Source organism: Eubalaena glacialis, chromosome 5 (genome assembly GCF_028564815.1).
Source record: "Eubalaena glacialis isolate mEubGla1 chromosome 5, mEubGla1.1.hap2.+ XY, whole genome shotgun sequence".
Classification (NCBI taxonomy): domain Eukaryota; kingdom Metazoa; phylum Chordata; class Mammalia; order Artiodactyla; family Balaenidae; genus Eubalaena; species Eubalaena glacialis.
The window spans coordinates 129,681,086-129,704,336 of record NC_083720.1 but is presented as its reverse complement, the minus strand read 5'-3'; positions in this window follow the sequence as shown (position 1 = coordinate 129,704,336).

The window sequence follows — 23,251 nt, the reverse complement described above, 5'->3', positions numbered from 1 at the left end:
AAAAGTTTCTAACGACTGAAAAGACAAAGAATTGCAGGGCCATGGTCTCCTGTATGGTTGTTGTGTCAGGGACACACTCCAATGTTTAGAGGATTATTACTTCTCTTGGCAGCCTATGAGGCTGTGAGGGGGAGGCCTTTTTCTCAACCACATGGATGTTGGTAGTTGAAACTTCTCAAAGGAATGTCTACACTGCCCAGGTAGCTGTTGAATTGCCCGGCATCATGGTGAGCTCTGTAACTATACATGAGGGCCTGACAATGCCCAGGCTGGACTGAGCTAGAGGACCACAGATGCCTGCCTGGATAGTCAGAGGTCAAGGGCTGTCCTGCCTGAGGCTTGATCATCTACTCATGCCCACTCAGATGGGACAAAGGATGCCTCCAGTGCCAGGAGGGCCCCACCAGCCCTTAAGAAGGCAGCATCTGGGGGCTGGCAGGTCACTGCACCCAGTCCTGTATAAATCCACACATGTCCACTGAGTGCCCTCCTGTCTGGGCTGTGCTGGAATCTGGGGCTGCCCAGGCAGAGTAGGGCCAGCATCACCCTTCCCAGGTAGGAGGGCAGAAGGAAACCATGCATGACTTCTGACACCCTCTCCAATCCTTGACAGAGGTTGAGTTGGATAAGAAACAGTCCGAGACAAGAACAGACATTTCATTCTTCTTTCAGAGCCCAGGACTGAGGGAAGGGAGGCCAGAAAAACAGTTATTGACCTCAGCTCCCTGACTCTTGTTTGACCCTGGGCAAGTCCTATCCATTCTGGAGGCTTGAGAGAGAAAGAGAGAGGAGGGCAATGAGGGCCAATTGTGCTTAAACCTAACTCTAACCTTTACCCTAAGAACCCTAACCTCTAACCTTAACCCCCTAACAACCCTAGCTCCAGACCCCTAGACCCTCGCCCCTGACCCCTAAACTCTAATCCCCGGCCCTGACCCTTTAACCACAACCCTTTACCATGACTCTCCAACAATGACCCATAACCCTAAACCGTGACCCCTGAACCCTCACACTGACTCAATCCCAGGCCTAAAGCCCGGCCTAGTGGGTACCGAGGGATGACTGTATGAACTCTCAAATAAACCAAGGAACTAAATCTTCCTGACCATGAATTTAGCAATGGTTTCTTAGATTTGACAGTAAAGCATAAGAAATGAAAGAAAAAAATAGATAACTTGGATTTCCTCAAGATTACAAACCTTTGTGCAACAAAAGAGGCTCTCCAGAAAGTAAAAAGACAGCCCACAGAATGGAAGATAATATTGGCACATTATATATCTGATAAGACTCTTTTTTTTTTTTTAAACGTCTTTATTGAAGTATAATTGCTTTACAATGGTGTGCTAGCTTCTGCTTTACAACAAAGTGAATCAGTTACACATATACATATGTTGCCATATCTCTTCCCTCTTGCATCTCCCTCCCTCCCACCCTCCCTATCCCACCCCTCTAGGTGGTCACAAAGCACCGAGCTGATCTCCCTGTGCTATGCGGCTGCTTCCCACTAGTTATCTATTTTACATTTGGTAGTGTATATATGTCCATGACACTCTCTCACCCTGTCACATCTCACCCCTCCCCCTCCCCATATCCTCAAGTCCATTCTCTAGTAGGTCTCTGTCTTTATTCCCATCTTGCCACTAGGTTCTTCATGACCTCTTTTTTTTTTTTCCCCTTAGATTCCATATATATGTGTTAGCATATTGTATTTGTTTTTCTCTTTCTGACTTACTTCACTCTGTATGACAGACTCTAACTCCATCCACCTCATTACAAACACCTCCATTTCATTTCTTTTTATGGCTGAGTAATATTCCATTGTATATATGTGCCACATCTTCTTTATCCATTCATCCGATGATGGACACCTAGGTTGCTTCCATGTCCTGGCTATTGTAAACAGAGCTGCAATGAATATTTTGGTACATGACTCTTTCTGAATTATGGTTTTCTCAGGGTATATGCCCAGTAGTGGGATTGCTGGGTCATATGGTAGTTCTATTTTTAGTTTTTTAAGGAACCTCCATACTGTTCTCCATAGTGGCTGTATCAACTTACATTCCCACCAACAGTGCAAGAGTGTTCCCTTTTCTCCACACCCTCTCCAGCATTTATTGTTTCTAGATTTTTTGATGATGGCCATTCTGACCGGTGTGAGATGATACCTCATTGTAGTTTTGATTTGCATTTCTCTAATGATTAATGATGTTGAGCATTCTTTCATGTGTCTGTTGGCAATCTGTATCTCTTCTTTGGAGAAATGTCTATTTAAGTCTTCTGCCCATTTTTGGATTGGGTTGTTTGTTTTTTTGTTATTGAGCTGCATGAGCTGCTTGTAAATCTTGGAGATTAATCCTTTGTCCGTTGCTTCATTTGCAAATATTTTCTCCCATTCTGAGGGTTGTCTTTTGGTCTTGTTTATGGTTTCCTTTGCTGTGCAAAAGCTTTTAAGTTTCATTAGGTCCCATTTGTTTATTTGTGTTTTTATTTCCATTTCTCTAGGACCTGGGTCAAAAAGGATCTTGCTGTGACTTATGTCATACAGTGTTCTGCCTATGTTTTCCTCTAAGAGTTTGATAGTGTCTGGCCTTACACTTAGGTCTTTAATCCATTTTGAGTTTATTTTTGTGTATGGTGTTAGGGAGTGTTCTAATTTCATACTTTTACATGTACCTGTCCAATTTTCCCAGCACCACTTATTGAAGAGGCTGTCTTTTCTCCACTGTATATGCTTGCCTCCTTTATCAAAGATAAGGTGATCATATGTGCGTGGGCTTATCTCTGGGCTTTCTATCCTGTTCCATTGATCTATATTTCTGTTTTTGTGCCAGTACCAAACTGTCTTGATTACTGTAGCTTTGTAATATAGTCTGAAGTCAGGGAGCCTGATTCCTCCAGCTCCATTTTTCGTTCTCAAGATTGCTTTGGCTATTCGGGGTCTTTTGTGTTTCCATACAAATTGTGAAATTTTTTGTTCTAGTTCTGTGAAAAATGCCAGTGGTAGTTTGATAGGGATTGCATTGAATCTGTAGATTGCTTTGGGTAGCAGAGTCATTTTCACAATGTTTACTCTTCCAATCCAAGAACATGGTATATCTCTCCATCTATTTGTATCATCTTTAATTTCTTTCATCAGTGTCCTATAATTTTCTGCATACAGGTCTTTTGTCTCCTTAGGTAGGTTTATTCCTAGGTATTTTATTCTTTTTGTTGCAATGGTAAACGGGAGTGTTTTCTTAATTTCACTTTCAGATTTTTCATCATTAGTATACAGGAATGCAAGAGATTTCTGTGCATTAATTTTGTATCCTGCTACTTCACCAAATTCATTGATTAGCTCTAGTAGTTTTCTGGTAGCATCTTTTGGATTCTCTATGTATAGTATCATGTCATCTGCAAACAGTGACAGCTTTACTTCTTCTTTTCCGATTTGGATTCCTTTTATTTCTTTTTCGTCTCTGATTGCTGTGGCTAACACTTCCAAAACTATGTTGAATAATAGTGGTGAGAGTGGGCAACCTTGTCTTGTTCCTGATCTTAGTGGAAATGGTTTCAGTTTTTCACCATTGAGGACAATGTTGGCTGTGGGTTTGTCATATACGGCCTTTATTATGTTGAGGAAAGTTCCCTCTATGCCTACTTTCTGCAGGACTTTTATCATAAATGGGTGTTGAATTTTGTCGAAAGCTTTCTCTGCATCTATTGAGATGATCATATGGTTTTTCTCCTTCAATTTGTTAATATGATGTATCACGTTGATTGATTTGCGTATATTGAAGAATCCTTGCATTCCTGGAATAAACCCCACTTGATCATGGTGTATGATCCTTTTAATGTGCTGTTGGATTCTGTTTGCTAGTATTTTGTTGAGGATTTTTGCATCTATGTTCATCAGTGATATTGGTCTGTAGTTCTCTTTCTTTGTGACATCTTTGCCTGGTTTTGGTATCAGGGTGATGGTGGCCTCGTAGAATGAGTTGGGGAGTGTTCCTCCCTCTGCAATATTTTGAAAGAGTTTGAGAAGGATAGGTGTTAGCTCTTCTCTAAATGTTTGATAGAATTCGCCTGTGAAGCCATCTGGTCCTGGGCTTTTGTGTGTTGGAAGATTTTTAATCACAGTTTCAATTTCAGTGCTTGTGATTGGTCTGTTCATATTTTCTATTTCTTCCTGGTTCAGTCTCGGCAGGTTGTGCATTTCTAAGAATCTGTCCATTTCTTCCAGGTTGTCCATTTTATTAGCATAGAGTTGCTTGTAGTAATCTCTTATGATCGTTTGTATTTCTGCAGTGTCAGTGGTTACTTCTCCTTTTTCATTTCTAATTCTATTAATTTGAGTCTTCTCCTTTTTTCTCTTGATGAGTCTGGCTAATGGTTTATCAATTTTGTTTATCTTCTCAAAGAACCAGCTTTTAGTTTCATTGATTTTTGCTATTGTTTCCTTCATTTCTTTTTCATTTATTTCTGATCTGATCTTTATGATTTCTTTCCTTCTGCTAGCTTTGGGGTTTTTTTGTTCTTCTTTCTCTAATTGCTTTAGGTGCAAGGTTAGGTTGTTTATTCGAGATGTTTCCTGTTTCTTGATGTAGGCTTGTATTGCTATAAACTTCCCTCTTAGAACTGCTTTTGCTGCATCCCATAGGTTTTGGATCGTCGTGTCTCCATTGTCATTTGTTTCTAGGTATTTTTTGATTTCCCCTTTGATTTCTTCAGTGATCACTTCGTTATTAAGTAGTGTATTGTGTAGCCTCCATGTGTTTGTATTTTTTACAGATCTTTTCCTGTAATTGATATCTAGTCTCATAGCGTTGTGGTCGGAAAAGATACTTGATACGATTTCAATTTTTTTAAATTTACCAAGGCTTGATTTGTGACCCAAGATATGATCTATCCTGGAGAATGTTCCATGAGCACTTGAGAAAAATGTGTATTCTGTTGTTTTTGGGTGGAATGTCCTATAAATATCAATTAAGTCCATCTTGTTTAATGTATCATTTAAAGCTTGTGTTTCCTTATTTATTTTCATTTTGGATGATCTGTCCATTGGTGAAAGTGGGGTGTTAAAGTCCCCTACTATGATTGTGTTACTGTCGATTTCCCCTTTTATGGCTGTTAGTATTTGCCTTATGTATTGAGGTGCTCCTATGTTGGGTGCATAAATATTTACAATTGTTATACCTTCTTCTTGGATCGATCCCTTGATCATTATGTAGTGTCCTTCTTTGTCTCTTGTAATAGTCTTTATTTTAAAGTCTATTTTGTCTGATATGAGAATTGCTACTCCAGCTTTCTTTTGATTTCCATTTGCATGGAATATCTTTTTCCATCCCCTCACTTTCAGTCTGTATGTGTCTCTAGGTCTGAAGTGGGTCTCTTGTAGACAGCATATATATGGGTCTTGTTTTTGTATCCATTCAGCCAGTCTGTGTCTTTTGGTGGGAGCATTTAATCCATTTACATTTAAGGTAATTATCGATATGTATGTTCCTATTCCCATTTTCTTAAATGTTTTGGGTTTGTTATTGTAGGTGTTTTCCTTCTCTTGTGTTTCTTGCCTAGAGAAGTTCCTTTAGCATTTGTTGTAAAGCTGGTTTGGTGGTGCTGAACTCTCTCAGCTTTTGCTTGTCTGTAAAGGTTTTAATTTCTCCATCAAATCTGAATGAGATCCTTGCTGGGTAGAGTAATCTTGGTTGTAGGTTTTTCTCCTTCATCACTTTAAGTATATCCTGCCACTCCCTTCTGGCTTGCAGCGTTTCTGCTGAAAGATCAGCTGTTAACCTTATGGGGATGCCCTTGTGTGTTATCTGTTGTTTTTCCCTTGCTGCTTTTAATATGTTTTCTTTATATTTAATTTTTGATAGTTTGATTAATATGTGTCTTGGTGTGTTTCTCCTTGGATTTATCCTGTATGGGACTCTCTGTGCTTCCAGGACTTGATTAACTATTTCCTTTCCCATATTAGGGAAGTTTTCAACTATAATCTCTTCAAATATTTTCTCAGTCCCTTTCTTTTTCTCTTCTTCTTCTGGGACCCCTATAATTCGAATGTTGGTGCGTTTAATGTTGTCCCAGAGGTCTCTGAGACTGTCCTCAGTTCTTTTCATTCTTTTTTCTTTATTCTGGTCTGCAGTAGTTATTTCCACCATTTTATCTTCCAGGTCACTTATCCGTTCTTCTGCCTCAGTTATTCTGCTATTGATCCCATCTAGAGTATTTTTAATTTCATTTATTGTGCTTGTCATCGTTTCTTGGTTCCTCTTTAGTTCTTCTACGTCCTTGTTAAATGTTTCTTGCATTTTGTCTATTCTATTTCCAAGACTTTGGATCATCCTTACTATCATTATTCTGAATTCTTTTTCAGGTAGACTACCTATTTCCTCTTCATTTGTTAGGTCTGGTGTGTTTTGACCCTGCTCCTTCATCTGCTGTGTGTTTTTCTGTCTTCTCATTTTGCTTATCTGATAAGACTCTTTACCGAGAATATACCCAGGACTTTTACAACTCATCAACAAAAAGACAAACAATAAAATTTTTGAAACAGACAAATGACTTGCATGGACTGCTCTCCAGGCAAGACATACAAATGGTCAACAAGGACATGAAAAGATGTCAAACATCAGTAGTCATGATGAAAATGCAAATTAAAGCCACAGTGTGATGCCCCTTCACACACACTAGAATAAAAATAAATTTTTAAATAAATTTTTAAATCAATTTTTAAATATATAAATAAAAATAACAAATGTTGGCAACAATGTAGAGAAATTAGAACCCTTAAAAGTTACTTGTGGAGATGTACAATGGTGTAGTCTATGTGTACAAAACTTTAGCATTTACTCAAAAATATAATTACCATGTGGTTCAACAACTCCACTCCTAGATATATACCCAAAATATGGAAAACAGGTGTTCAAACAAAAACTTGTTCACCAATTATTCATAGCAGCACTGTTCACAATAGCCCAAGGTAGAAAAGATTTAAATGTCCATCAGCAGGTAAACGGATAAGCAAAATAAGGTAGATCCATAAGCTGCATTATTCTGTCATATAAAAGAATAAAGTAAAATTATACAGCCACTGTGGAATACTGTATGGTGGCTCCTCAAAAACATGGAAAATGTATGATCCCTTGATTCTGCTCCAGGGTGTACACCCAAAATATTAGAAAGCAAGGACTGGAACAGATATCTGTACCCCATATTCATAGCAACATGATTCACAATTTCCAGCCAAAAGGTGGAAGCAACACAACACATCCTTCAACAGATGAATGGATAAGTACAGTGTAGTATATACACAATGGAATATGATTCAACCTTTAAAACTAAGGTAATTCTCACACATGCTACAATGTGGATGAACCTTGAAGTCATTATGCTAAGTGAAACAAGCCAGACACAAAAAGGACAAACGTTCTATGATTCCACGAGTATGAGGTATCCAGATAAGTCAAATTCAAAGACAAAGTAGAATAAGGTTGCCAGGGGTTGAGGTGAGTTAGTGTTTAATGCCTACGGTTTCATATGGGGAAAATATCTGGAGATGGATGGTGAGGATATTTTTACAACAATGTGAATGTAGTTAATGCCATAGAACTGTATACTTAAAAATGGTTTAAATGGGGCTTCCCTCGCGGCACAGTGGTTAAGAATCCGCCTGCCAATGCAGGGGACATGGGTTCAAGCGCTGGTCCTGGAAGATCCCGCATGCCGTGGAGCAACTAAGCCCGTGTGCCACAACTACTGAGCCTGCGTTCTAGAGCCTGCGAGCCACAACTACTGAAGCCCGTGTGCCTAGAGCCTGTGCTCCACAACAAGAGAAGCCACCGCAACGAGAAGCCTGCACACAGCAATGAAGAGTAGCCCACGCTCGCCGCAACTAGAGAAAGACTGCACACAGCAACAAAGACACGACACAGCCAAAAAATAAAAAATAAAATTTTTAAAAAGCTTTAAAAAAATGGTTTAAATGGTAAATGTTATGTGTTTTTAATCACGATGGAAAAAATGAATGAAATAATCATCAATGTTACAATGTGGATAAACACTGCAAACATCCTAAGTGAAAGAAGCCACACAAAAAACCACCCAGATCATGCTCATCTTGTACACTTTAAGTCCAGCAAGGTTTTTAAAGTGAGGAAAAGCCCCAGTGATGGTTCCAAGAAAAGAAAACTGGATTCGAATGGAAGATACATTTCCACAAAGCTGGGGCAGCTGGTGAAAGTTGAAGCAGGTCTGGGGATAGGATTATAATGTGGAAACCATAATTATTCCTCATTTTGGGGTTATGTGCTGGTTCCCTGGGAGAGTGGCCCTCCCACTCTCACAGGGTAAAACAAACTGGAGTATTTTGTGAATGTGGAAAACTTGATACTGCTATTTGAAGTTTTTTATACACTTGAAATTTACTAGAAAATAAAGTACTTATCAAAACAACCATGCCATACCACGCCAGAAATACAGACATCAAACTTTGTTATAGAGGCCAAGCTCTACCCAGATCCAGCTCACCCACAGTGGTGATGCCAATCACCCTTGTAGGAGTCCACATACTACAAGAGGCACCATTGGAAGATTACATTGAGAGCCACTATATCTTGGGTGCTGTGGATGACCTAGATGTAGTTGAAACAGTGGCATTTCTGAACTCTAGTTTTCCATATTCAACCACCAAAAAACTGTTACAACTAAAAAATGAATTCAGTAAAGCTGCAGGATACAAAAAAAAGAAAAATCAATGCACAAAAATCATTTGTGATTCTATACACTGATAATGAACCATCAGAAAAAGAATTTTTTTTAAAAATCCCACTTACAATTGCATCCAAAAAGATAACTAGGAGTAAATTTAACCAAGGACGTGAAGGACCTGCACACTGAAAACTGGAAGACACTGATAAAGGAAACTGGACAAAAATAAATGGAAAGATACCCCGTGTTCATGGGTAAAAAGAATATTGTGAAAATATGCATTCTAAGGTGGGACTTTCCTGGCCGTCCAGGGGTTGGGACTCTGTGCTCCCACTGCAGGGGGCGCAGGTTTGATCCCTGGTTGGGGAACTAAGATCCCGCATCATGCATGCCACATGGTGTGGCCCAAAATTTTTTTCTTAATTTTAAAAAATATGCATTCTAGCCAAATTAATGTACACATTCAACACAATCCCTACCAAAAGTCCAACGACATTTTCCATAGAAACAGAGCAAACAATGTTAAGATGTGTGTGGAACCACAAAGGACCCAGAAGAGCCAAAGCCACCCTGAGGAAGGAGAACGGGCTGGAGACATCTCGCTCCCTGACTTCACACTTCATTATGAAGCTACAGTCCCAAAAAAGTGTGGAATTGGCACAAAAACAGGCGCACAGACCAGAGGAACAGAGCAGAGAGCCCAGGAATCAACCTACAGGTATGTGATCAGTTAATTCACAAGAAAGGAGCCAAGAACATACACCAGGGAAAGGACAGTCCCCTCAATAAATGGTGCTGGGAAAACCAGACTCCACACGCCAAAGAACAACACTGCACTCTGTCTACACCACACACAAAAGCGGCCAAAAACCCAGTTTTCCACATCAAGCCCTTCCTCTCCTGGGTCCTCTGAAGACCGACACCCTCAGCGGTCAGCCATGCACAGGAACCTTCTCCCCACATTTCCTCATCTTTTCCCTCAGTGGCGTCACCTCTCGGCAGGTCCTGAGGAGACCAGGCTCCTCTCAGCATGAACTGGACCCCACAGTGTCCCCAAGCTGAAGCCTCAGGGGATCCTGATGAGACTCGGCCTCTGTTAGTGTGGACTCGACCCCAGCTTGTCCTGAAACCTGGCCGTCAGCGTGGACGCAACCCGCGTGTCCCAGAAGCCAAAGCCCCAGTGGGTCCTGAGGAGACAGGGCTCCTCTCAGCATGAACGTGAACAACATGATCTGAACAGACATCCCGCCAAAAAAAGATATACAGATGGTAAACATCATACAGAAACAAGCTCAACATCATATACCATTAGGGAATTACAAATTAAAATCATGAGATATCACAGCACACCTATTAGCACTGCTAAACTCCAAAAATATGAAAATACCAATTGCTAGAGGGTGAGGAACAAAAGGAGCTCTCCCTCATAGCTGGGGGGATGCATGTGCAGCCACTTTGTAAAACAATTTGGCAGTTTTTTCCAAAGCTAAACAAGTCTCACGTTGGGATCCAACAATCATGCTTCCAGTATTCAGGCAACTGCTTTGAAAATCTATGTCCAAATGCAAACAAGGATGCAATTATGCACAGCAGCACTTTCATAATGGCTAAAAACTTGAAGAAATCAGGATATCCTTCAAAAGATGAATGTATAAGCAAATTGGGGTAGATCCATGTCAAGGTGAGTAGAATATGCCACCCCAAAATATGTCTCTCTGGCATAAGGATTATTGGTCTGCTTTAAAAAAAAAGGGGGGGCTTCCCTGGTGGCTCAGTGGTTAAGAGTCTGCCTGCCAATGCAGGGGACACGGGTTCGAGCCCTGGTCCGGGAAGATCACACACGCCGCAGAGCAACAAAGCCCATGCTCCACAACTACTGAGCCTGCGCTCTAGAGCCCACGAGCCACAACTACTGACCCCTTGTGCCACAACTACTGAAGCCTGCACACCTAGAGCCTGTGCTCCGCGACAAGAAAAGCCACAATGAGAAGCCCACGCACTGCAAAGAAAAGTAGCCCCTGCTCGCCACAACCAGAGAAAAGCCTGCACGCAGCAATGAAGACCCAATGCAGCCAAAAATAAAATAATATATTCAAAAAAAAATCTCAGAAAACTGAGATTGCTGTTTTATGAAAGACATTTACAATACAGAAGTCGCCATTCATAAGGGTATGTCCCTCTTTGCACCAAAAATAGAAGGATAATTAAATCTTAAGTAACTCTTTTCAATGGAGAAGTCCTGACTTAAATGTGCAAACAATCATACCCTTGTTTACTGTGCTTTGCATGATAACCTGCCATAAGTGGTCTTCCCCCCTTCCCCAGCATATTTCTTCTGTTTTTAGCTGAAGAGGTATTTAAGGGGATGGTTTTGGTCATTTCAGGGAGTGACTCAGTTTTCCTTGCTATCCCCCCTGTATTCAGAAGGTAGACATGTAATTAAACTTCTGCTTTTCTCCTGGTAATCTGTCTTTTATTACAGGGGCAAGGTGGCCTCAACCAAGAACCTGAAAAAGTAGAGGGAAAATTGTTTTTCCGCCCATACACATGCAGTGGAATACTACTCAGCAGAAAGGAATGCACCATCAGCCTATGGAAAGACATGGATAAATCCTCAGTATATACTGCTAAGTGAAAGCATCCAGGCTGAGGAGGCGGCACACAGTATGACCCCACTGGTGACATTCTGGGAAAGGCAAAGCTACATAGATGATAAGCAGATCATGGGGTGGGGGGTTTGAAGTATTCCATGTGACATTCTAAGATGGATACCTGTCACTATGCATTTGTCTAAGCCCACAGATGTGTATAGCCCAAGGGGCCAATCATAATCTATTCAAATTTAGTTATTTAGAATGTAGGCATGTGTCAGGATGGAATACATAATGTGACAGAGTCTAACTGTGTTAGAAATATATGGAAACAACTCACTGTAGGGGATGGGATAAAAGGTGCTGACCTAAGTTACCTTTGGAAATGAATGGAATCTGTAGACTAAAGGCAAAATGGACCGTATATAAAGAGTGGGCTTTATTTTACGAAGTTCTTTCCAGGGTGTAGTAGCTAACAACTCTGAAACCTCTGCACATGTAACCTGGAAAGGAGCAATGCATACATAAATGGCAGATGGTGGGAGCCAGGCTCCTCATTGTGGGAACGGGAAGTTACAGATAAGCAAGGGGAGAGCCTCTGCCCTCGTAAACCTGGATCTGGGCTTCCTGGGAGGACGCTGACTGGCCGGGGGAAACACACAGATCTTCACGCTGGGAAGACCCTGCAGACACAGGAACTTCACACCCCATCTTTCCACCCATACCTGCTGGAAACACTCAGCCCTCCATCATCAGTCAATTGCAGCGATTAAGACATTCTCACCCCCAGGCAGATAAAGGAACATGAGGGTCTTGCTTACCCCTAAGCTGTCCCAGAATCCAGGCCCTGTGGGTGGAGCCAGGATGGGGGTGCCTGGGCTCCTGACCAGCAGGTGAGAGGAAGGAGGAAGACCAGTCCTGAGGACAGAGGTTCCCTCAAGTCTGTGAGCCCAGGAGCCCTGATGGGATTCATTCCCAGTGCGGACATGGGCAGGACTTGCAGTGGTTCTGTGTTCCCCTTGGGCCCCTTTGATGAAGCCATGGCAACACTGGGCCCAGACGTCTCCTGGCGGTGTCTCAAACTCTGACACAGCGGTTTTACAAAGGAACAAGAGAATGGAGCTGAGCCCCTGACGGCCACTCCTTTCTGGCTCTGAGTTGCTTCCAACAGGACCGCAATCACCTGCACATAGTCTGCTGTGACCTACCTGCCCCCATTGGCCTTTCCTCTCCCTCCCTGCAATGAGTCCCGTGACATTTCCAGCCTGGACCCCTCTCCCAGGCCAGACGCCTCTGTCCAGTCAGTGCACCCCCATCTCACCTTGGCGGCTAACAGGGCCCTCAGGGGACCAGGATCCTGCAGGTCCCCACACCCAGGAGCAGCCCCACCTTCCCAGGTTGCTGAGCCCAGGCACCGGGTGTAACCGAGCAGGACCCTACGGGGCCTTCCCAGGACAGACCCCTCCCCCACATCCTCTGCTGGAGCTCCTCTCTGAAGTACCTGGATAACAGCATCTGATGCACGCTTCCTGAGTTGTTTTACAGATGCTGAAACCACCACCAAATGGAAGAAATTAACTACCTGATGATCATGAACAGGTAGCCCCGGAACTTCTGGTGCCTAAGAATTTAGAGTGTTAACCGCCTGTTACCTCACCATCAACCAGAGAATTGTGCACCAGCTGATCACATACCCTGCGACCCCCCTCCATCACTTGGCCTTTAAAATTCCTTTGCTGAAATCCTTCAGGGAGTTCGGGGATTTAAAGCACAAGCCGCCTGTTCTCCTTGTATTGGCACTTTTACAATTAAAGCTGCACTTTCCTTCACCACACCCGGTGTCAGTAGACTGGCTTTACTGCACTCGGGCAAGCGGACCCAAGTTTGGTTCGGTAACACTGGGGTCTTCCAGGCTCCCACTCTCCTTGTGCCCCACTGACTGTCATCTGCTCCTCCAGAGTCTTGTTGCAGCAAAAATGGAAACGAAGTTTTCCCTCCCCTGAGAACAAGGAAAACAAAGGGAACAGCGAATAGGCTAGAGAAGAAACATAATCTGGCCTGAAAGAGTTAATCACTCCTTGTTTTACTTTGTCACTAATTTGTAGTAACTAGATGTGTACTTTACAAAGCTAACCTCACTCCCTGACGCTATGTCATTTACAATCGGCACCCATCACCCCTAACTCTGTGTGAGTTACATCCCCTGCCTCTCACTCCCTAACCTTATTATGTCCAGCACTTACATTCTATACGCCCTTCATAACAAGTCACCCCCTATAGTTTTTGCATTTCAGAAACAAGGTCACTGGTCGATAAACCAGAGGCAAACGGACGCAATTACCAGACTGCCGGACCCCAATTACTGGGCAGCCTGATGCCAGCTATGACTGTTTTGAAATAATGCAAAGGAAAGGAGGACTGCAAGACCTTCACTACTTTGATCCTCATCCTATACCCCGGACTGCGAGAGCCCCACGTATAAAATCTTCCCTGATTCTCAAGGAGGGGTGCCCAGTTCTTGAGGCGCTAGCTGGCTGTGTCTTCCCTGTTGTCTGGCAGAAGAATAAAGCCATCTCTCTCTTCCTCCAAAATCCCTGTCTCCATATTTCTGTTTGGCCTCGGTGCACAGGGAAGCCGAGATTTTGACAACAGTCTGTGGCCAGTTCCCACACTAATTCACCTCTACACCCACAGCCCTGGCCCAAGCCCGATCTTGTGCCTGGTTCCTCCATCAGGCCCTGGTAAAACTCCCTGCCCACACGGTGCACCTCACATCCCACCCCAACGTGGTCTTTCTGAAGCATAAACGAGACTGTGACCCTCTCCCACCCCAACGTGGTCTTTCTGAAGCATAAACGAGACTGTGACTCTCTCCCACCTGTAATCCCCCAAATGTTTCCCCACTTCCACTAGGGTATCTGCTGGGAGAGACATCTGCCAAGGCCCTGAGAGTCCCCGGCATCCCCACGAGGCTGCTGGCTCCTGGGTTCCCTGACAGTGAGCACCTCAGCTGGCCAGGCGACATGGCAGGAAACCCCAGAACTGCTCACCTCAGGAGGGGACTGGCACGGCCACTGCCTGATCAGAGAGAGCAGAGAAGGGCTCCCCAGCTGGGACACAGACTCTGCACGAGTGGCCTCTCCCTGAGCCAATACATCACCTCGTGTGACTTGAGGGAAGGAAGGACCGAGGCACACTTGGCTCCTAAGGAGGATGGGATAGGCTCAGCCATGTCCCCCCAAATTCACATGCTGAATCCCTAACCCCCAGGACCTCAGGATGTGGCTGTATTTGGAGATGGGATTTTTAAAGAGGTGATCAAGGTAAAAATGAGGTCACTAGGGTGGATCCTAATCCAATAGGATTGGTGTCCTACAAGGAGAGATTAGGACACAGAGAGGCACAGGGGGAGACCACGTGACGACCTGCGGAGAAGATGGCTGGCTAAGCACCAAGTAGAGAGGCCTCAGGAGAAGCCAGTCTGCACACACCTTGATCTCAGACAGCATCCAGGACTGGGAGATAGGCCTGATATTCAAGCTGCCCAATCTGTGGTATTTGTTATGGCGGTCCTGAGCAGACTCACATGCAGGGTAACTCAGGGCTCAGACTGGACAGAGCCCACTCTCCATCCCCCTGTACGTGAGTTACAGGATCCTCAGGATCTGAGGAGGGGGTCCCTGAGGAGAGGCACAAGATAGAAGATGCTAGGCATTAACATGACTGCATTCATGTTAAACGTGCCTGAAGTCCATTCACACGAGATGGTTTTGTCTTGTATGTACATCGGCACCTTCGGTCTGAACTGCAGATCTTTAGCTTCACCACCTCCACTAAGAACATTAGCTTCACCTGCTGTGGACCGTATCCTATAGGATTTCCAGAACCACAAAGCATCGAAGCTTCACAGGATCCAGAGTCTGTGCGCTAGCATCTGGGCGACCCTCACAGCAGGGCCACGCAGCTGCCCATCAGAACCCATTTCCCTTTTTCCTGTTCACAGCTACCCTGCCCCTCCCAGCCTTCCCACCCCTTACAGCTAGGGCGTAGTGTCTCGTGTTACCAAGGGGAAGAGGTGGAGGTGGTGAGGGCCTTGGCCAGCCTGCATCCTAGGACAGAGGGCATGATGCCCACCTGGTCACCCCACCCTGCTGGTTGGAGCCCTCACCTGGAAGCAGGGAGGAGAAACAAGGGGGACAGAGCCTGGAACCTGACACCCACCTGCCCTGGACTCTCACAAGAAAGGGACAGAGACAGCTTGAGCTTCAGCCCAGTTTTGGGAGACACTTTGTTCCAGCAACAAACTTCTGCCTTAAAAGCCATGGTGCTTTACAAACCCCTCCCCAGCTGTCACAGAAAGTCAGGCTTAATCTCATCACACTTTTCTCAAACCCCAGCTCACGGTGAGACCACCTCTCAGGTGATGGTGCTTCAGAGCAGCCCCTTTAAAAGATCCCTGGAGTTCAGCTCTCCCAGCCCTGCCTTCAGTTTAAGGGAGAAGTTTCCTTGACAACCTTGACAAACCTGCTCAGTTTCCTTGACAACCAAGCTTCACTATCTCCCAAACTCTTCTCCTTCAAACATCCCTATTCTAGGCTTGATGAGCCTAAAGTGACAGTGCTGTCATCATGTGCCAGAGAGTGACTCCTCCAAGCCCGTAGTTCCTGGTTACATGATGCTATTGATGATGAAATCCCAGAAGAGCCAGCTTTGCAAGGTAACCACTTCTGGACTCGGCACTGGGTCCCTTTCCACGGACAGAGTGGAGTGGCTGTTTCCACGGGGCCCGTGGTGGAAGAGCTCACCTAATGCTGCCAGGACTTCATCACTTCCAGGTGATTCCAGGGTCCTCATTCTCCCCGGACCCCCACCCACATGGCTGCTGTCTGTGCCAGTCTATACGGGACCTTGGTAATCTCCTAAAATGAGGGTTATTTTTTACACAGGTAATGGGTTGAATGCTGACCCCAAAAGATGTGCCCCCCCCCAGAACACGTGAACAGGACCATATCTGGGAAAAGGGTCTTTGTATATGTAGTTAAGGATCTCAAGGTGAGGTCATCTTGGGTTAGGGTGGCCCTCAATCCAACTGAGAGAGTCCTTATGAGAAACAAAAGAAGAGAAACACAGACTTAGAGAAGCCACATGAAGACAGAGGCAGAGACGGGAGGGATGCAGCCACAGGCCTGGGGACGTCTGGAGCCCCCAGAAGCTGGAAAAGGCAGGAAGAACCCTATCCTGGAGCCTTTGGAGAGACGTCCGTCCTGCAACACCTTGATCTCAGATGTCTGGTCTCCAGGACTGGGGGAGGATGAATTCCTGATGTTTTAAACCACCCACCTTGTGGTCATTTGTTACAGAAGTCACAGAACGGTCACACAGACCCTGCTCTGTAGGATCCTGGAAGTGTGGGTCTCATTAAAGGCCAACAGAGGCTGGATTGTAGAGCCCTTAGAGTCAGCATTGGGCCCCAGAAATCCTAAAGCAGTGGCTGGACACCAGAACGTTGAAGGGTCAGTCAGAAGCCCAACCCTAAGGGTGCCGGCTGCACACGGTCTCCCCAGGTTTTTACTCCTGTACATGCATAAAATAAGTATTTCCATCCTGATTCAAGACCTCTGATATCACCGTTCACGTTGCTAATTAAGAACCCACTAGTTACACAGATGAAAACCCTATCAGGACACTTGCTCCAGTGGTAAACAATTCTGAAGTTGGTCACAGGTGGGGAATCGTCTCCCATGCAGCCAGCAGCCCCCACACAAGGAGCGTCCTCATTGCAAAGCTGGGGGACCGTGAGGAGGCATCTCTGAGTAAACGTGAGCTGAGCCCCAGGCCAGCTGCTGCTGAACTTTTCCCACCCTTCCCAGGTAAAACACCTGAATGTATGCAAGGACTTGAAAGCCTAGAGGAAGGGGCTTGGAGTCACACCAGCGACAACACGCAGGCCGACTTGGTGCCTGCAGGCCAGCCAGGATGGTCCTGGCCCCGGGCACTCTTCTGGAAGCCTTCCATTTCCCTGCCTGAGGTACCCCTCCTGTCCCAGCCCCCACTGCTTTTTTCCTTCCTCACCTCTGCCCGGGTAGAAATTCCAGCAGCAGGTATGGGTGACACATCCTCTTCTTTAGCAGGTGGCAGCCTGGCAACTCCTGCAGAAAGTCCAGCAGAGCCCCACTCACACCGGACCACCCATAGAGCCATGGGCCCTACTCCCTCCCACCAGCCCAGCCCCGAGACTGCTGACAGGGCAGAGAATATGGCGTCAGGCACAGCTGCAGGGGCTTTTGCTGCCTGGAGGGGTGTTTATATTGACCTCAACCCAGGCACACCTGTGGAGGGCTGGCCGGCCGGGTCAGGCTGCCCAGGTCAGCCAATCCTCGCCCCTCAGGGGCTCAGAGTTGCAGAAAATGGGCCTTGCTGCACCGGCCAGGTCCAAGGAACAGGTGTAGGGTCCTGAGAGTCAGGATAGACAAGAGGCGGCAGCCCTGGCTTGTTTTCTAATCATTTTATCTGGTCCATGAGTGGGAGACAACTTCAAGAAGACCCTCTCCTAATGAGAGGAACCCAGGAGTCAGGGAGAGGAGGGGTGGTGGGTGGAGACAGAGGCCTGGTGCCCTGGCTGCAGTGGAAACCCCTGGAAGACCAGGCAGAGGGAGGCCACACAGAGTGAAGCCCAGGGTCACAGACCTGTCGGAGCTGCTGTTTGTTAGTTCAAGCCCTGCTCTGAGGTGCTCTGTGTCAGCTCTGAGCGACAGGTGAGCTGGGGGTGCTCTGCAATGAGGGCTATGTGCACGGTTCCTGTGTGCCCAGCCCTGCCGGGGTACCTGCCCAGGGGAGCTCCATATCCAGGGAGGGGCCTGACCATGAGAGCCCCGTGGGCTGCTGGGTACCTGCTCAGGTGAGCTCCATATCCTGGGAGGGGCCTGACCACGAGAGCCCCGGGTGCTGGGAGGGGGGCGTGTGTATGAGCGTCCTCTCTGTGCAGCCGGCACAGAGTTGCTTAGCAACTTCCCTGTGGGCGGTGCTGGGATGAAATGAGAACCAGGAGATGCTGCGGGCCCCATGAACCCCTGTCCATCCAGAGTGATGAGGTCAGTAGGTGGGTGCTGGTCACTGTGCTGCGTGAGGGAGGCCCCACGGGTACCTCTTGTGTCTTCCTCCTGACACCAGGGAGGTCTCCCCAGGACAGAGCAGAGAGCCTGCCTGGGGCAGGTGGGAGCTCCTGGTGACACTGCAGGGGACATGAGAGGGACAAACCAGGCAGGAGGAGGTGGGAGCCCAGACAGATCCATGGGGCTCGGGGCCGAGGGGGTTCTTCTGGGTCTGAGCTGGGAGTGGACGTGCAGGTGGTGAGTGTGATCCAAGAAAGCTGCCCTGGTGACGTGAGGCTGAACCTGCGTCAGAGTGATAAGCCTTCTGGATGATCCCAGAACACGATAGTGAGACGGATCCTGTTAGAGGAAGGTAAGTGAATCCCCCCAAGAGGAGGCTCTGTGAGCTGGTCCCGAGAGGGGGGGCGAAGGGAACAAGTGTGGAAGCTGCGGGGAGTGGGCAGTCCCCCTGGGCAGGCGGCGGGTGCCCACCCCACTCCGTGGTCCCACACCTGTGCTTCCGGCTGGATTACTTGGCTTCTCAGAGCCTCAGCTTTCCAGTCACTATCGGGTGATGGTAGCATGGACTGACTAGTAATTTCCTCAGAACAGGGTAGAAAGGGAAATGGAAAATGGACATTCCACAGAACACCGTCAGTATGGGAATCGCAGGCCCTGTTTCCCGCAGGTCTGTCTTCAGGATCAGGAGAGCAAATCCGAGCAGACTTGCAGCAGAGCCTGGGGATGGGCTCCGATTGGTGGGTCCCCCAGTTTCCTGAATCTCGGAAGGGGCAGCTCCAGTGGACAGTGGCAGGTTCATCCCACACCTGGAAGCATCCAGACCTCAAGGCCCAGCAGCCCCCGAACCCTGTGTCTGGGCCCCCGGGAGGCAGACAGGACAGGCCAGCCTCCTCCTCGGCCCTCTTCCTGCCCAGAACAGGTGAGGTCCAGGCCGTCATTAGGAAGAAGCAGGGATGGGGGTGTCCCATGTGGGAAGAGGACACGGAGCAGCTTGTGTACGTGGACGTCCACACCAGGAATGTGGGGCGGTGGGATGTGGGCACTGGGAGGGGCAGACGGTGGGCCTGAGGAAGCAGGGCGGGGTCGGGGGTCCTGAGGAGGGGGTGTGCGAGCTTTGTCTGTGCCGGGTCTCAGACTCCACGGGGCTTCCCTCCCCTGGTCACTGGGGAGGAGGAGCCGAGCAGCGTTGGTGGGGTGACACCTCGCGTCCCCAGTCCCTGCCAGCATCGGACCTTCAGGCTCGGGGACGGGGAGCCTGAGGAGCGCAGGTCCAGCCGTGCCCACCAGGGAGGCCTGGAGGGGTCGGGCGGGAAGCACTGGTGTGGTCATCCCCTGTGTGGAAGCTCCCGAGCCAGTGTCCAGTGGGAGCTCTCACCTCGCACATGGGTTTCACGTCCACAGCTCAGATCACCTTCTAGCCGCTTGGTTTGTTTTCCAGACACAAAGTCCTAATATCTCCTATGTCCCCTGCCTGTGAAAAGGCGCGTCTGATCTGGCACCAGATGCTGCCCCTGGTCCCTCCTGACTGGACGCCCAGCAGCCAGTGTCACCGCGTCATGAATGTCAGGGGGTGTCAGGCGTGGGGGGACGAGAGCACACGGTCCAGGCCCACGAGGGGCCATGCCGTCCACGGAGCCGGTGCTGTGGCTGTACGTGTGCCATGCCCCCCACCCCACAGGCAGAGACCACCGTCCCCTTACAGACTGTTACCAAGTGAAGTCACATGGACCCTGCTCGGGCCCTCGCCTGGCGAGGTGCTCTGCCTCAGCGGGGAAGGTTTCCTTTTTCCATGTGGGTTCAAGTAGGCAAATAACAAAACCAAAGCTGAGACCACCACAGCACAGGCTCTGTTCAGTGGCCAAAGAATGGAGAAATGGGAACGAAGTTCACAGACCAACTTCTTGCTCTCCTGGAGAGAGTGGTTTAATTTTAAAGAGTAAAGACAAAGGGAGGAGGAGTGAGGCTAATGATGGGGATGAAGAGGCCTTCCGGGGAAGGGGCAGGGTTTTTCCCAAGCGAGTGGGGTACCACCTCCTTTCACCCGTCTTTGGTCCTTCAAGTCCAGTCATGACCACTGATAGGTGTGTCACTTAATATGCTGATATAGTAAATTCAACATGTGATGAGACTCAGGGTCTGTTGGAGGTCACATTCGTTGCCATCTTGGTCCCAGCTGGTTTCATCTGTTTGTTTGTAGCTTCCTTTCTTATCTCTGGACCCCTTAACTTAAATACTTAGGTGAACTCCTGCCGAAGTTGGGGGGTGGAGGACAGCCCTGTGAAAGGTGGGTCCACGGGTTCTGAGCAGGGCCTGGAGCAGCTCTGACAACAAGAGGAGGAGGCTGAGCCAGGCGGTCAGTCTGACGCCTGCACTGGGGCCTGTGGTCGGCTTGAGGAGGTGGTCAGCTGGGGCACGTGTCAGGGAAGGTTCTCGGTGTTTACACAGAAGATGTGAACGTGGGCCCAGATGCAGAGCTGCCTGCAGACGCTGCTACGGAACCCCCTGATTCTTTCCTGAGAAAACTGATGGGGGGGCATTCAGGCAACAGGGCAAACAGCTTGCTCTGGACGTTCTTGTGGGGAAGTGGGGACTTAGCAACAGGGGCTCAGCCCGCATAACCCCAGAAGCCCTCCCAGGATAGCCCCAGAACCGCTTCTGGAATGGCAAGGAGAAGTGGGTCTTCCACCTACTAGATGTGGAGGAAAGAGCTGGGGTTTTCAGGGCCGCCCTCACCTTCAGGGACTGGCTGGGAGGCTCACAGGACCCAGCACATGCTTGTGGCTTGTGTGCTCACAGCTGAGATGGGTCACAGCATGCAGTAGGGATGCACGGGAGGGAGGGCCCCTGCTCCGGTCACCTCATGACCCTTCATGCCCACTCTTTCCCTTGAGTGTCTCTAGGACGTCTCTTCCCCCAGCGACGAAGGGCAGAACCATGACAGTTACCCCCACCCCCGTCCCCCCAGGGAGGCTCATTAGAGACTTGGCACCCGGCTGGGGGCTGGTCACGTGGTGTTGTCTGCCCTCACCCTCCAAAATGCCAGTGCCCAGAAGGGGAGCCGGGGCTCAGCATGAACCACATGGTTTGTGCAAACAGCACAGGCGCAGGGAGCTGCCCCTAAAGGGAGGAGGGAGGGTTTAGATCAGGGAAGGGAGCTGCTCACCAGCTGCATTAGCTTCCTGGGGCAGCTGTAATAAACGACCACAAACGGAGGTTCAGAGCAACAGAAACCTGTCCTCTCTCAGTCCTGGAGACCAGACGTCTGAGGTCAAGGTGTCCCAGGGCCGCTCTCCCTCTGGAGGCTCCAGGGGAGGGTCCTGCCTGCCTCTTCCAGCTTCTGGGGGCTCCAGGCATCCCTGGGTTTGTGGCTGCATTCCTCCCGTCTCTACCTCCATCTTCACATGGTGTCTGCTGTGTGTCTGTGTCTCTCCGCTTGTCTCTTAGAAGGACACTGTCACTGATTTAGGGCCACCCTGATCCAGGATGACCTCATCTTCAGATCCATGACTAATTATACCTGAAAAGACCCTACTTCCAAATAAGGTTCCATTCTCAGATTCTGGGGGGCATGACGTGGACATAACTTCTGGGGGACCCCCATTCAACCCACTATAGCACCCAGTTCCCAGATGCCAGCCGATCTTCCTCAGGACAGCATCAGGCTGGTGATGTTCTGTCTTTCTGCATGGAGTTGCCTCTTGTTTCTGGTGGTAACGGTGAGGTTGGGTGGGGAGCGCTTCCAGCTGACCTCCCTGTCATTCCAGGGACCATGCTGACGTGTCCTTCCCGGGAGAGTGCGAGCACGGCCAGGCCTCCCTGCGAACACTCCACACTGACTGCTCGGTGGTCAGACACCTGCATGGGCTGGACCGGTCCCCGGACTCTGCACCTTCTACCACATCCACAGCCTGGTGGACTCTGTGCGGGCCTATGACCAGGAGGTGGGGACCGGCAGGATGGGTGGGAGCCCTCCTGCCTGCCACGTGGCCTCCAGCCCACCAAAGACCCTCCAGTCCTGCCATGGACACCCCCATCGCATTAACCCCCAAGAGGGCTTCTGGGAGGGGTGAGAATTCGACCATGAAGAAGACAGGGCAGGCCCTAACTGCAATAGATGAAGGCAAGGACTGGGGGTGATTGGCTATTTGTCCCCCAAAGACCCAGGATGTGGGCTCTGACTTGATGGGTCCACCTCCACCTGGGCTCACCTGGGGGGTCGCTGCAGGGAGAGCATGTCCTTGGGTGATTTTCCAACTCTCCCCACATCAGCCTCACCCCCTGGGCCCCCCTGACCCCATTAATAGTCTTTAAATAGTGTCTCTCATCCATCAGGCCTACGTGGGAGATTTTAATATTGTGTGGGAGTCCAGCGACCATTGCCCATGTGTCCTGTGTGTCTTGGGAGGGGAAGGAGCCTCGCTCTCACATTCCTGCCCCAGTGCACCTGGGGTCGGGGGCAGCAGACCCAGGCTTTGTTCCAGCAGAAGCTCCCTTTCTGTGAACAAGTCTTCCCCCAATCCCATTATCCTCACTGGAAGCTCAGGAAGCCACAGCATCGGGGCACCTCCAGCACCAGGACTCCACCCTAGGGAATTTCTCAAGAGCAGGGACCAGGCCTGGAGGTGGAGGGGAGGAGGGAGCCGGCCTCTTCAGGATCCCCGCGTCTAGGATGCCTCCTACCCAGGAGGGCCTTGGACTCAGTTTAACTACCATCCGGGGTCTCCTACCCTCCCCTGGTAGAGGGGCTCTTCAGATTCCAGGGCCCCAAGATCCTCCAAACCAACTTCTGACCCCACCTGCAGAGTCGGGGACCCAGAGACCCCCTCCCCGGCTTCTTTTTTCTTGGAGGCTCCCAGA